This window comes from Pollicipes pollicipes, unplaced genomic scaffold (genome assembly GCF_011947565.3).
Source record: "Pollicipes pollicipes isolate AB1234 unplaced genomic scaffold, Ppol_2.1 Scaffold_4219;HRSCAF=4965_pilon_pilon_pilon, whole genome shotgun sequence".
Lineage (NCBI taxonomy): Eukaryota > Metazoa > Arthropoda > Thecostraca > Pollicipedomorpha > Pollicipedidae > Pollicipes > Pollicipes pollicipes.
In genome coordinates, this window is record NW_023596448.1 from 1,051,897 (window position 1) to 1,066,834 (window position 14,938).

Genomic DNA, 14,938 nt, shown 5'->3' on the forward strand with positions numbered 1-14,938 from the left:
TCTCTCTATCTCTCTCTCGTCTTCTCTCTTCTCTCTCTCTCTCTCTTCTCTCTCTCTCTCTCTCTCTCTCCTCTCTCTCTCTCTTCTCTCTCTTCTCTCTCTCTCTCTCTTCTCTCTCTCTCTCTCTCTCTCTCTCTCTCTCTCTCTCTCTCTCTCTCTATCTCTATTCTCTCTCCTCTCTCTCTCTCTCTCTCTCTCTCTCTCTCTCTCTCTCTCTCTTCTCTTATCTCTCTCTCTCTCTCTCTATAGATTAGCAAAATGTGGCGTCGCTGCGCGTACCGTTCGGAAATCACTCTGGAATTATCTGTCTGGGATGGGGAAATGAACATGGCCACAGACACCGAAAGGGGCCAAACAGTACATGTCCCGTTGAGAGCCCTTGACCACCTTCAGTTCAGCTTGTGTGAGCAATGCTCCACGCATCAGTGAGTTCTACGCACCAGTTGCCAGGGCCGGACGAGTCCATAGGTCCAACACCACGCGGAGCCCCATCAGGCTGATTAGTGCTGCGCTCTGTCCCGGCCAGCCGTCCCCCCCGGTGGGCAGTTTGGGTACAGTTGAGCCGTGTTACGCCCACCACTCAGCGGCAGCGCGGAGCAGCGTCTCCGGTGAGGGACGGTACTCTGCGCTTGATTAAGATCTGGTTTTTACTGACGTGCATTATGAAGAGTTCCGCGTTGTCGCGCCAGCCAGACACGATGGAAGTTCCGGCTGTGGAATGCGGACCTAAAGGTGCGCCAATTCGCACGAGATGTCGTTTCACTTAGCCTTTGTGAACACGACTTGAACTGAGAATCGAAGTGAAACAGGCGGCATCAGAACCTGGCTTGTTCGAATCAGCACATTATTTCACGAAATGTCCATTGCAATGATGTTGCGCCCTTTACAACACTGAAAGAGAAAACATGCTTTAGTGGCCTAGACCTTTTTCAGCACTGCCGTGTGGAGAGACAGTTTGTCAGACGGCATCATGTGAGCACACTCCACTGCCTACCAGTTTTTGAAGGGTCATTTTAGTAAAGCGTTTAATATGCTCCTCGTCCTTATTGCGCTGTCTCCTCGGCGCAAAAACAAATTGTCCGCTCATTGAAGACGTAAACTCATTGTATAAGCCCTATATGGCGTCATATAATCGTCAAATTGAGTTTGTGCGTCAGCTGTGTCTGCTGAAAGAGTAAAATATGTCCTAACATTTATGAATATGGTTTCAGCGCTTGTCAGTTAAGTAACAAAACAAAAAAGCAGCACTGTGCAGTAATGGTAGTTTGAAACCTAACGACGTCATGATTACCCTTGTACATAACTTTGTTTTCGTCAGAGTGGCGCAGTTTACCTTGAAGTGTACCTTTACGGCATTGAGCATCGTCAGTCACCTGGATCCATGCCCCGGCGTGTGTTTTACCAGAGGCATTGTGGGAAGCTTTTCAGTGCGGGTAATTCGAATGTGGGTGAGTAGCGTGAGTAGAAGCACCGTGGTCGAAGAATGCAGATCTGGCCGGTAGCGCAGGTAGGGGAAAGGGGGCACGCGCCCCTCCTCCTTAGATTCTGAGGGGCCCTTCGGGCCTATTATTAACGGCCCGATTCGAGGGCGCGAAGGGCCGGAAAAGCCAGCCATGGGCCTCATCCAGGGGCCCCGGGCGGCAGGGCCGGGCACTCAAATGCCAGCCAGAGGGCCCTGCGCGCTGATCAGGGGGCCACGGAGTCGATAAGACACATTGGGCTCCTGATCAGCCCCCGATATTTCGGTCGCCAATAGTAACGCACAGTCGGCTCCGTGGCGACATGGACCTAGGGGCGCATTTCCAAAGCAGGGACAAAGCCGGAGCCAGCGATTTGCATCGCTCGGGCCACACAGCGCCTAAAAGGGGCCCTGTGTTGTCAAGGAGCCCCGAGCCAGCCAGAAGTAGCGGTCGACAAGCCCTGAAGGACCTGGCAGGGCCCACCCGGTCGGACGATTATGGGCCCGGTTAGAAGGTTTAAGGGCATAAACGGCAGGCTGGAATCTTATTCTGGGGTCCAAACCTGCAAAGACAGGCGCTCAAATAACGGTCAGATGGCCCTTTGCGCCGATCGGGGATCCCTGCGTCGAAATGGGTCTACATGTTGATCAGGTACCGCCGTACCACATAGTCGGCCCCGTGTCGGTGTGGGCCTGAGGACCCACTTTCCAATCAGCTATAAAGCCGGTGCCAGCAATTTGCACTGGCCGGGGCCTTGTATCTGTCAGCGACCCACAGCGTCTAACAGAGAGCCCTGTACTCGCAAGGGCCCCGAGCCGACCAAGGGAAGTGTTTGATAAGGCCCGCAAAGGGCCCAGACGGCCTACCGGAACCGACTATGAAAGGCTCCATTAGGGGACATAAGGACCCGAAGGACTGGCTGTTGGTCACACAAAGAATCGCGGCCCATAGGGCTTTAACCTGGAATATCTGTCAAAGATCCTCTTGCGCTGTTTTAGGAATGATATCCTAGACAATGCGGGGGTCTAAGTCGGTCAGAGATCACCAGCAGCGAACAGTTGGCTCCATGTCCGTCTGAGCCCTTGAAACCCATTTCCCAAGCAGAGAGACGAGGCTGGAGTCCGCGATTTGCAATTTTCGGGGCCCCTGACACAATGGGGGGGGGGGGGGGGCTCTGTGTCGGTTAGGAGCCGCAGTGCCGAACAGGAGCCATGTGGCAGCAAGTGGCCCCGAGTCGGAGCAGTGTTTGAGGGGGCGCGAAGAGGAAACGAAGGGTCTCTCGAGACCACAGATCAGGGGCCCAGTGGGGTAGATGAAGGGTCCGAAGGGCTGGGTGCAGGTCTCATTAAGGATCACCCCCCCCCCCCCCCCCATAGAGCAGTGATTTTAACTTTCAGTAAGATGATATTTTGCACCGATAGGGATCCCTGAGACAGAGCGTTCCTCTGTTTGGGCCAGAGACGAACAGTCGGCTTCATGTTGGTCTGGGCTCTGGGGGCCCATATCCCAAGCAGGGACAAGACCAGGCCATCGATCTACTTCGGCCGGGCTCCTGTATCGTTCGGGGGCCCACTAGTGCCAAGCAGGACATCATGTGTCCACAAGGGGCCTCGAATCGGTCAGGAGAAGATTTGCTCAACGGGGACTGGGGACGGGAACCTGAATGACAGAGGGCCTCTTCCGTTGCTCGGGGCCCTCTGACAAGTGAAGGAAACAAGAGGAGTGCTCACGTTAAGGTAATAGAAGAGCCCTGTGCCAGTCAGGGCCCACTTCCGAACGGTGGGCCTCCAACTCTTTTCCAGCATGGCCCGTTAAGCCCAACTGGAAAGTCCATGTGCCAATTATTTGACCACCTGCGTTGAGCAGGGATGTTGTTGCGCTAATGACGGTTCGTGCGCGGATCCGGGGTCAACTGAGCAGGTCAGAAGGCCTCTCAGGTCAGGGAGCAGACCAATGTGGTATGATATATCCCCGTAAGGGCTTCCGGATTGGCCAGGGGATGGCGCCACGTGTCGTCAGAATGACAGCCGGAAAACACCCCGCGGTGGGACGGAATGTTCTGTCAGCTCTGGACCAGGAACAGCAATGTGCCCCGTAGCGTTGTACTCAAAGGGTACCTTTCACCGGAAGGAAATAAGGGGTCTCATTAGTGCTGAATGGAGTGGGTCGAAATGGGTTCAAAACGCACAAGATCACCCAACGTTTTCATTGAGAACGTTCATTATTTTGCAGAATCGACTTGTGAGACAAATACCATCAAAATGTTCGAATTTGAGTGCCGGGTGCCGATAGTGTAATGGCTCACACGCCTGCGTTAACCAATGCGCGTCTGGGAAACCGACGCTGCGCGGCCTAGGCAGACTGCAACGCCTGAGTTTTTTGTTTCAAATATATGTTAGAGCTCATGTTCAAAACTACGTTACATGAATTGTGCCACTTATCAATTTTGACTGAATGTTGAAGATATCCCAGACAAACGTGGCCTAGCATGTTAATATAAGTTGTTAACTCATTTGGAATTGTTAAACCCATTCTGACCTTCGATGGGACATTCCCGGAATCCTGGCGAATCCTGGACAACCCAGATAAAAATTCTCACAAAGTTTTTGAGTTATATATCGGTTAAAAATGTAGTCGGTGCACCGTTTGCATTTCTAGTTTGAGTTTCATGGACCATCGTAAAACGAAGATCGCCGGCAATTTATTTCGTGGTCATTTGACGCGTGATTTTTTTCAGTTGATTTGCTATAAACTTGAGCTAGAATTGATCTCGAGGTAGCGTCTTGCCTATATTCCAGTTATAAAGGTAAATATGTGCTGTATATATGTACATAAATAAATATATATATATATATATATATATATATATATATATATATATATATGTATATATATATATATATAATGCAAATACAAATACCATCAAAATGTTCGAATTTGAGTGCCGGGTGTCGATAGTGTAATGGCTTACACGCCTGCGTTAACCAATGCGCGTCTGGGAAACCGACGCTGCGCGGCCTAGGCAGACTGCAACGCCTGCTGCTATATCCCTATATATATATATATATATATATATATATATATATATATATATATATACGCACATGACGCGCGGCATTGCTCCAACGCGACATTCATATTGGTCACTTATGTCAGTGCGTCTGCTTATGTGCAGATGTACATAGCTTGGCAAAAGTTCAAAAGAGGCCGCCGTATACAGCACACTGAAGGCCGGCACACCTGAGTACACGGCACACCTCAGAAGTCCTATGCGAGGACCGCCATCACTGCGGATAGCACCGTTCAGCCGCGACAAGTAACAAGGGTGCTCCCACGACGTACCAACCGGCACCGCGCGCGCAAGGCGGCCTGCAAGTGTCATGCACGCACGAATGGCACCATTCGGCGCCTGGCTCGTGCAGATGTCCCCGGCGGCACGATGCCGGAGCGGAATCGAGCGAAGCGAAACGAAGCGCGCCGCTAGTGTATCCCGGCGTGACCACGTGACCACCCAGGAGGACTATCCCGCAATGTGGTGCAACCAGCAGCAGGAAACACGGCGAGCCTCGTCACCGAACTCGTCACTCCTCACTCGTCGCTGAGTCACCAAGCCAGCCTCGCCTCGCCGAGATGCAGCGCCGCGCTGCAAAAAGGGTCCCTACACTGGATCAGAGTCCTTGGCTCCTGGGAGAAGGGTCCCTACACTGGATCAGAGTCCTTGGCTCCTGGGGAAAAGGCATCGAGGCTATCGAGGTATTGTAGTTGTCATAGCATAGCTGTCACAAATGGAGCCAATGAAGACAATTTCCCTCCTAATCTTAAACTGTTTACTAACATAGACGACAACCAATTAAAAGTCATCATAGCGAGAAAAATCAGGTGGATTATCCCTGTCATACACATTTGCAAGCGGTTTGCGATAACGAATTATGGCGAATCAACCAAACCGTAAATAGCATTGTCAGAATCAAGGCGATGTATACCAGGTGAAATAATCCCGACAGCGCACTTCTCAGCAAAGATCCCTATTTGACGTCACCGGGAGGGACACCTTCAGCGCTGGGAAGACCGCACGCGTGACAACGGACGGGAGAGATCGCACGTATTACAACACGTTTGGTGGGTGATATGATTCGTAAGATCAAAGAAGGTATGAGCGAACGAAAAAAATCGCTACACTTATGCCTAATTTTGAAGGCATTTCAAGAGCCGAGGCGGCGATATGGGATCCAGACAGCACGCTATTCAAGAACAATCAGCCGCGTTTTACGCCAAAAAAGCGCTTGGGGTAAGGACTGATCTATGACTTTGGAAGCGTCAGATGGACTCAAAACATCACTCCCGGGTTACCAGTTTTGTCTTGTTTTTTGTCACCCCAGTTGCAATTTGTTGCCAGTTTAATGCCCAAGCTGGCATTTGGACTGGGCCTCGGCTTGACAAATCACCCGACGCAACAAAACGGTCACATCGATGTAGCCTATGACGGTGTACTGGAGCGAGCGCGGGCGTATCTGACACCTTCCTGCTGAAATATCGTTGAGGAGCGGTCGGGTATAGCAGCGCAAGAAGCTCATAAGGTGCCCCAAGCTCCCCGGCCGGGGCTCCCGACCCAGACATGACCAGCCACATCCGCGCCGCTCTGTCTTATAAGTCAATTCAAGGCACAGCAGTGAAGTCAGTGCATACTGGGGCCTAGTCATTCACCAGAGCTGGGCTCTGACGGCTGCTAGTTTCACGATGTCAGGGGTACCGCTGGTTTGCTCCACCTTTGCCTGGCAAATACTGGATAAGACCTGGTCGGTCATTAACCGAATGTAGCCTAAGAGCGCATCACAAGCCACGTTCATAACCTTTAGGCTAGTCATAATGAATGCAGTGGATCAGTCAACAAGGATATTCCTCGTCTGACAGCAGGCTGAAGTTATAGGGCTGTCGACCGTGCAATGTTATCTTGCTAAGGCAGAGGCAGGAACAGATACACTCCAGCGGGTCCATGGCCACCACCGCCGGCTTCAGCAGCCGCAGTACCGCGTGGATGGTGCCAGCATCCAGCTGGAACTTGGAAGCCGTGCATCCTCCTTGATAGCGTGCTGTTTGAAGGCAGGGGACGTTCATCATATGCTGGGCGAATGCATAGGTCTTCCGACAGATGGAGCGTAATGTGACAGTATTGGCGACATCACATCCGTCCATCGACCCGTGTCTAGTCGATGCTAGCTGAGTTGCTAAGTTGAGTGACGGAGTTGCTGCCGGCTGAAGACACCCTCGGTCTGGACATGCTGTAGGTCCCGAGCATTCCGCAGGAGCTGGCATGCCTGGTGCAGTGGGCGAGCGATCCCAAGGCCAGTTCAGACGGTTAGTTCGGTGCTGGGCATGTAGCTTCATCCGCCGGAAGTCAGATGAGCATGCCCGCGTCCCGGTGGTAAATCTAGGCCTGAGGATGGCAAAATATCCAACAGTGAAGAACACCCAGCGCGGGATGCCTGGCTGTTGGGGAACCGAACAGTGTGCATATTTTTGCACCGCCATCTTTGTTATTTGTTACATACCCAACACATGCACCAGATGCGTACCCAAGCCCACTCCCTTCCAATGTCAGCCCATCCTGTCACACTATTCAGTTATGAAATGAACTGGCACAGATTGAGGCTAAGTGCTCAAAAGCTAGTGTGAGAGGCCCGCACTGTTCCACGGATCCCCAATCGATGCAGAGGCCTTTGACTGGGCTTGGAGGTGACGGCCCAACGGGTGGGGGCCTTCTTATTGTGGCCTACGGGGAGTCCTTCCGGCCCTTTGGCCTCTTCAGCCTCACAATCAGACCACTGATCTTTTGGGGCCGAGGGGCCATTCGTCTCATCCCTGGGCTTCCTCAAGTTCGCCATGGACTGGGGAACACTCGCCGACACGCCTAATGTAAGGTACCGTGGACCCATGACAGACGCAGGGGCCCAAACGCTATTTCAGAGATCCGGACCAATGCAAATCATGAGCCACAGCCTTGTCCTTGCTTGGGAAATGGAATTTCGGGGTTCAGACCGACACGTAGGCAACTGTTCGGTGCTGCTGGTCCCTGGTCCAGCCCGACACGTAGGCAACTGTTCGGCTGCTGGTGGTCCCGGGCCAGCATAAACGCCTGCGATGTCTTAGAGGATCCTCAAATGCTGTAACAGGTCCTCTGTCTAACATTTCAGGTCACAGTCCTACGGACCGTGATCCTTTGTGTGACCTACAGCCAGCCCTTCGGGTTCTTATGTCCACCAATCATGTTCTTGATCGTCGGTGTTGGCGACTCCTCGAGCCCGTCTTCGGACCTCATTGAACACTGCCATTGGTCGACTCGGGATCCCATGCCAACACAGGACTCTTTGGTAGGCACTCTAGGCCCCTGATAGATGCAGGGGCTCCAGATCGGTGTAAATCGCTGTCCCTAGCTTGGTCGTTGTTCTGAAAGTAGGCTCTCGGGCCCAGCCAACACGAAACCGGCTGTACGGTCCTGGTGGTGCCAGACTCAGGTGCCAGTGCCAGTGCCAGTGCCAATGCCAGACTCAGGTGCCAGTGCCAGTGCCAGACTCAGGTGCCAGCGCCAGTGCCAGACCCAATGCCAGACTCAGGTGCCAGTGCCAGTGCCAGTGCCAGACCCAATGCCAGACTCAGGTGCCAGCGCCAGCGCCAGTGCCAGACCCAATGCCAGACTCAGGTGCCAGTGCCAGTGCCAGACCCAATGCCAGACTCAGGTGCCAGTGCCAGCGCCAGTGCCAGACCCAATGCCAGACTCAGGTGCCAGTGCCACTGCCAGACCCAATGCCAGACTCAGGTGCCAGTGCCAGCGCCAGTGCCAGACCCAATGCCAGACTCAGGTGCCAGTGCCACTGCCAGACCCAACGCTAGACTCAGGTGCCAGCGCCAGTGCCACTGCCAGACCCAATGCCAGACTCAGGTGCCAGTGCCACTGCCAGACCCAATGCTAGACTCAGGTGCCAGCGCCAGCGCCAGTGCCAGACCCAATGCCAGACTCAGGTGCCAGCGCCAGCGCCAGTGCCAGACCCAATGCCAGACTCAGGTGCCAGCGCCAGCGCCAGTGCCAGACCCAATACCAGACTCAGGTGCCAGCGCCAGCGCCAGTGCCAGACCCAATGCCAGACTCAGGTACCAGCGCCAGCGCCAGTGCCAGACCCAATGCCAGACTCAGGTGCCAGCGCCAGCGCCAGTGCCAGACCCAATGCCAGACTCAGGTGCCAGTGCCAGCGCCAGTGCCAGACCCAATGCCAGACTCAGGTGCCAGTGCCAGCGCCAGTGCCAGACCCAATACCAGACTCAGGTGCCAGTGCCAGCGCCAGTGCCAGACCCAATGCCAGACCGTTATCGACTCAGGGGTCCTCAAACGGCGCAAAGGATCGTCTGACTGTCATCTGAGGGCCCGCCCCTGCAGGCCGGGCCCCTGAAGAAGACGCTGTCTAATCATTCCAGCCCTTAGGCCCTCAGATGCGGTCCTTGATCGTTGACCCTGGGCCCTCCTGGACCCTCGGAAGCCAGAACCTAGAGAAGGGTGGGACTCGTGCTCCCTGTGTCCCTCCTTCCGCATGCACCGCTTGTGCTGGACTTGATTCGATTTATACATGGCATGATATTAAACACATAGAAATGGTAGAAATGCAGGGCTTTCAAACGTCAATGTTCCGTTCTTTCCTAAATGCAAACCGCCGACCGGAAGCCAGGACACCAGCGGCTCGTCCTGCGGGCAGCGGACTGGAGGGGCAGGCCCTCCCTTCGACTCCCTGCGGGCAGTGGACTGGAGGGGTAGGCCCTCCCCTTCGATTCCCTGCGGGCAGCGGACTGGAGAGGTAGACCCACTCCCTCCAGCTCCGAGATGCATTGAGCTTTCTAACATTGAACAACAGTTCTATGACGGTGCGTGGGGAGGAACGAAATACAAACCACTGTCGCACAGGCCACAGGTACAAATCGAGTCCCTCCCCCCCCCCTAACCCCTCCATAAATGTTCCTCCGCTTCTGCTTCCTTCCGAGGCAAAGGTCGCACTATACCTCCAACGCACTGCCTGATACATATCAGCCGTCGCCGCAGTGAAATGACTGAAGATTCGAAATAGCATTCCCTTTAACGTTTTTATGTTATTTACAATTTTCACGCACTATTCAGCCCTCAATCGTCCTTGCGTCTGCCTTAAAGCCTCACAACGTCTCCCATGATGACCGATGGAACTGTTCGCAAAAGCTGCCTTAAAGTGCTGCAATCCGTCATAGCGATTCCTTAATTCGCTGCAAAATCGAAATGGAAAAGTACTGGTCGCACAACAATAAAACTCAGGTTGGTAAAAAAGACGGAAAATGCACATTAACGCACAAAAAGCCTCACCTCTCTCGCAAAGGAGATCTTAAAGGACGTGAAAATGTTCCCCCAGTGACCCCCGCAGTCAATAGGCTGAACCGTGCAAACATGTGTAGAGGCATTAGGATGACAACGACCTGGTCAGAGCAACTATTTGATCAAAGAAAGACATCAGTGGCCAACATTGCCGAAAGCTCCTATTTTATTATTAAGATCATTCTGGTCCCGTGCCCTTGCTGGCGTGACCTCCAGGCCTTGGGAACATGAACTCTGACTCCCTGCTGCTGTCCGTCTGTTTGTTTACCTGCGTGGCCTGACATAATGAGGTGCAAAATAACGATGGACGGGACTGCGTCAACGTCCCCGAGTCCCGGCCGGGGCTGAATGCTCGCTATGTTCGTTGGGCTCCGAACGGATGCTGACTGCGTGACTGTCGTCGCCACAATGCTGGTGACTGAGAGATCGAGCAGTCCTGCACGGGCCAGTCATGCGTAGTGCATTCATGTATGACTGGAGTCAGCAGCAAGTCTGAGGACGAATCCAACGTCCAGTGAAGCCGACAGGCAGCATCTGGGATCACACAGATGTGGGATCACACAGATGTGGGAGCGCACCCAACGAAGAAAGCGGCGGCACACATCAGTCGCGAGGTGGAGCCTGGCACGAGAAGCCACGTCGTGGACGATGCGTCAGTATCTGCAGTCGGGCCGCTGACTGGTATCCGGCTGACTGTCGTCACTGGCCAGGATGAGACCGTCACTTACTGTCACAGGCTGCCCGCAACACGCGTCCGCCAGCCACAGGGAGGCGTGACAAACAAGCGAATAAATTCAGTGTTCTGCAGGATCCAGAAGCCCAAAAAAGGCAAGCTCTGTTTCACTCGCAGCCACCTCTCCAAATACACCCGGTCTTTGTCATGCATATTTGTATTATTTTGCTACCGGAATAGCCTGTTTTGATGCAGAGAGGTTCCTTGCAAAGAAGGTATGAATAGCAACTTGCCGTCCGTCATTCTTGAACACATTCAAACACGATCGAAATGAACCCAAAGAAGACTATACAGAGAAGACATAAATAACAAAGTGCTTTTGGTCATTCTTAAACACGCTCAACACAATTAAAATGAACGCTCAGATAACAAAATTATTCATCATTAACAGCAAGCAAAACATACAAAGACCATGAAAATACTTTTCATTGAGCTATTTCCCAAATGACCCTGTCACCATATCGCTTGGTCTGAACGCTGGGCCTCAATGGCCCCGTTATATGTAGGAATGTTGATATCCGTCAGGTTGCCGAGAGCTGTAATCAGAGTGGTGTCGGCAGCCGGAATAAAAAATCGTGGGTCAGCTGATGTTTGGTCCTTCATTCCGGAGGTGTACGGAGGCAGCGGTGGCTTAAATGTAAACAACTCGTCAGCGCACCAGCTCAACGGAGACATCTGCCGCAGCTTTAAGCTCATGCTTTGCAGTGATCCTAATTAGAATTACGGTTTTTAATTTCTTTATTTTTTGTAAATGGCGTAATGTTGATTATGATTATGATCATCCATGTAATTTTATTCATTTTGACGTTTGTAGTTTTTCCAAGAAGTCCACAGTTCTAAACTTGTATGGATGCGACGATGTCTTCTCACCCTGAATGGATTGGTCGCCTTTGGTGCTGGTGGTGCAAACAGTCTTTTTAGCGTCATTCGCAATTTTAACTTTAATGTAACTGTTATATGATGTGATTCAGTAATGGCCATATCATGGGAGGATTTAAGACGAAATACGTGCCTACACAATAGCTTATGACATCCTCGCCAACCTAAACTTAGGCTTAGAAAAGGTGGTTTATCTGTGCAACGGCGCAAGGAAATTGGGCGTCGTTGAGGCATGGAACATCAAAGAGGCCGATCGGTCTTATATTTTATATGAGGCGTTGGTCCTTGCCACTGAGCGTTTGAACGCTGACATTTTCTCACAAGCACTTCGAATGTCGTGAGGCGCCTGCCACGCGATTTCTTTTGTCTCTTGTTTCAACCATTTGAACAGCTAAAACTTGACAGTAATTGTTTTCCAACCCAAGTGGATGCTTTCCTTTTTTAGGACCAGCGGCTAGTTTTATATAAAAGACTGGTCGCTGCTCTTTGCCAAAACAACTCCAGCAGCCAAAAAAAGAATCGCTTAGCGGGTTTTATAGGCGATGCCGACACCCAACGTAAATTTCACAGGCGACGACCTTCTTAGACTCAAAATCAGCTGTTGCTTACCAGAAGTACCAGATGCTATGATACCACAAACACCTTTACATTTTTAAGATGGTTGATGATGCTCATTGAGAACGGCAAATAGCTTTCGTTGTTGATAATTAGGTTCAACAAGCGCCTTATACGTGTAATTTGTTGTGATTGTTTCGCAATAGCGTTTCAACATCTACATTAAAAACAGATTTCTACCCGAGCGGTAGGCAGTGGTCAAAAGTGCGCAGGAAGATTTAGCACTACGTGCAAAACTTTTGCGTTTTCTGACTAGTTGGATAGGTATGAAGTATTCCGAGTTGCAAAAAAAAGCCAAAAATGTTCTCGGAGCAGAAATAAAGTAAGTGTAGCAGGTAACTTATTGGTAAAATATATTACTGAGACACATGTCAAATCTGAATAAAATAGTACTACACGGCACGGGTGTCGATTTGCATTCTTTTGTGAGGACCTTGCCCCCCCCCCCCCCCATTGTGGAGTTGGGCCCTTCCAATGTTGGCTTGCCCGCCCCCCCCCCCCCCCCCACCCACCCACCCAAATGCTCTTGGCTGGAATACTACAAAAGAAGCGTGGGTAAAGGATGATCATAACAAAACGACCATTTTCTTTGAGCTTTCTGCGTAGTGGCGTCTCGCACTACTATCATAACAAAAAGTCATGGTCGGTCTCACCACAAGACACAAAATGGTAACCGTTGAATGGATAAACGATGCAAAAAGCTTTGCTCAGTTAGCGCCATAATACACGCAATGGTTTGCGGGGCTAAAGAGAAGGGTTCTGGAAGATGGGGATGACCTAAGTCCTTCATGGCTAGCCCCGTCCCCGTGCCCCACAACCAAAATGTGTGTCGCTTCCCATGACCGTCATAAAATAGCGCCATCGGCGCCCTAAGGCGGCCTTTGAAGGGGCGGCTTCACGTGTCGATCAGAAGAGACGTGTGCGTCCGGCGCCTGCTCCCTGGATCCAACCCTGCATGACTTCTATAATGCCCAAGTTAAAGACCTATAAATTAAACAAAGGTTGAAAACATACATTGCGTTTAATCGAAATAGAGTTGGCTAAATCCGGTGTGAAAAATAGTCGAGGAGTAGGTTATTGGGCCTTCGGTTCGGCCCCCCCAAATAATTTACAACAGCTGACACCCCTGCTGCATGGGTAGGCGTTCAGGCATTAAGGTCGCTGTTCTGACCGCCTTTGCAAGAAGCTATGTGTTAACGAGTCTCTCAGAGCTGCTCGAACAAAGTAATTGAAGCATGGCATATAACTTCGTGTAAGGTCAGCTCTCGTGAAGGGAAGGCTGGGGGATACCCTCCCCCCCCCCTCACAGTTCAGTTCGCTGGTCATAAGTGAGCATGCAGCCACGAGCATATCACAAGCAGTTCAACGAAAAAAGGAAATGCACACTTTGAACACCAGTCATTATCACATGGGCAAAATATTGTGCACAAAATACGGGGAAATGGCGTCTGAATTATGGTGCCGTGCGGTAAGGCACTTACCACTACATGCCATTGACTGAATTGCCATGGCATATTCAACCCCCTGCCCGATTCATCTCCTGGTTTAATGGCACTCCTTACAACCCCACGTAAAAATATTCCACTGTTTGGTGCATGTCCACACGGTTCATGCCTACCAAGGCGTATACCTGAGTATCTCCCCATCTCCCCCCCCCCCCCCCCATGATCTCCCCAGGACCAACTTACCTTGGTGGCAGAGAAATCGTCAGTAAGTTGTAGAATCTAGGCAAGTAGTGCGATGCAGCACCTGGGCCGGCAGGAAGGCTTGTCTCCAGATGCACAACCACGTACAGTTGCCCATTTCTTCACTCGAAGTAACGCAAGCCCGCTTGTATTTGGTCTACGCATGCATCCATTATCACGTTCCAAGGTGTTGACTTAGGTGTTGACTTTACTGTGGGCAATGTTTTCCATATTTGTTAACAATTCATTCCCGACAACAGCATTATGCCTTTTGCTCCCTTCCATCCTTTCCAGCTGAAATCTCTACCCGCATTCATCCGCAACCAGTCGCATACACTCAACTTGAGTTGAGCCACCAAAACACCGCCAACAGGTGCTATTTCAAGGACGGCACGTGCCGAGGACGTCGACGGCAGGGAAGACAGCGACGCTCGGTGGTGGTGAAGAGAAACAAAAGGTTTTTTTCTACTTCGCGCGTGGACACCTAAAAGGTGCCACGGGGACACCTAAAAGGTGCCACGGGTAGCGCCGACGGCGGCCGTTCGACAGCCAACGTGCTTCTTACAGTTGCCTGAGAGGACAATGGATCCTAGGATGGTCGTGTAGGCAAACTAATAGCTACCCACTGTCAATGCATAACGCGTGCCTTCCTAATGACCTTGAGTATATCGTGGCAATCACAACCAGAAATGTAAATAACAAATGTCATTTTACGTATTTAAGTTGCGCAGAAGTAGAAGACTAAGTCCAGTCTGAACATCTAAAATGAGTAGTTTAAGGGGCCTGTATTGTTTCGTTTCCCTTTCCCTTACCACTAGAAAAAATACGAATGCTTCAGGTACTCATTTCTGATTTCAGATCACTGGTTACCACCCACCCATGTGCGATAAATCGGGGCAGTGGGGGGGGGGGGGGGGGAGCGGATACGGTGTCAAGGAGAACTGCCGCACAAATAGGAACAGCTTTTGATATCAACTCCCCCCCTTCCAGTTCCATCTATCATTAAGACGGAGATTCCACTGATACGCACGCCCCCCCCCCCCCCCTCCCTCTCGTCCTGTGTCCTGGCGTGGTACAAGCAACAAGATGTTGGCATTTGGGTAGAGCTGCGCTAAATCCTCCAGCAATAGCGTTGATACTGATAAATTGAAGCTCACCTGTAAGCTTTGGCATGTTGCTGAAC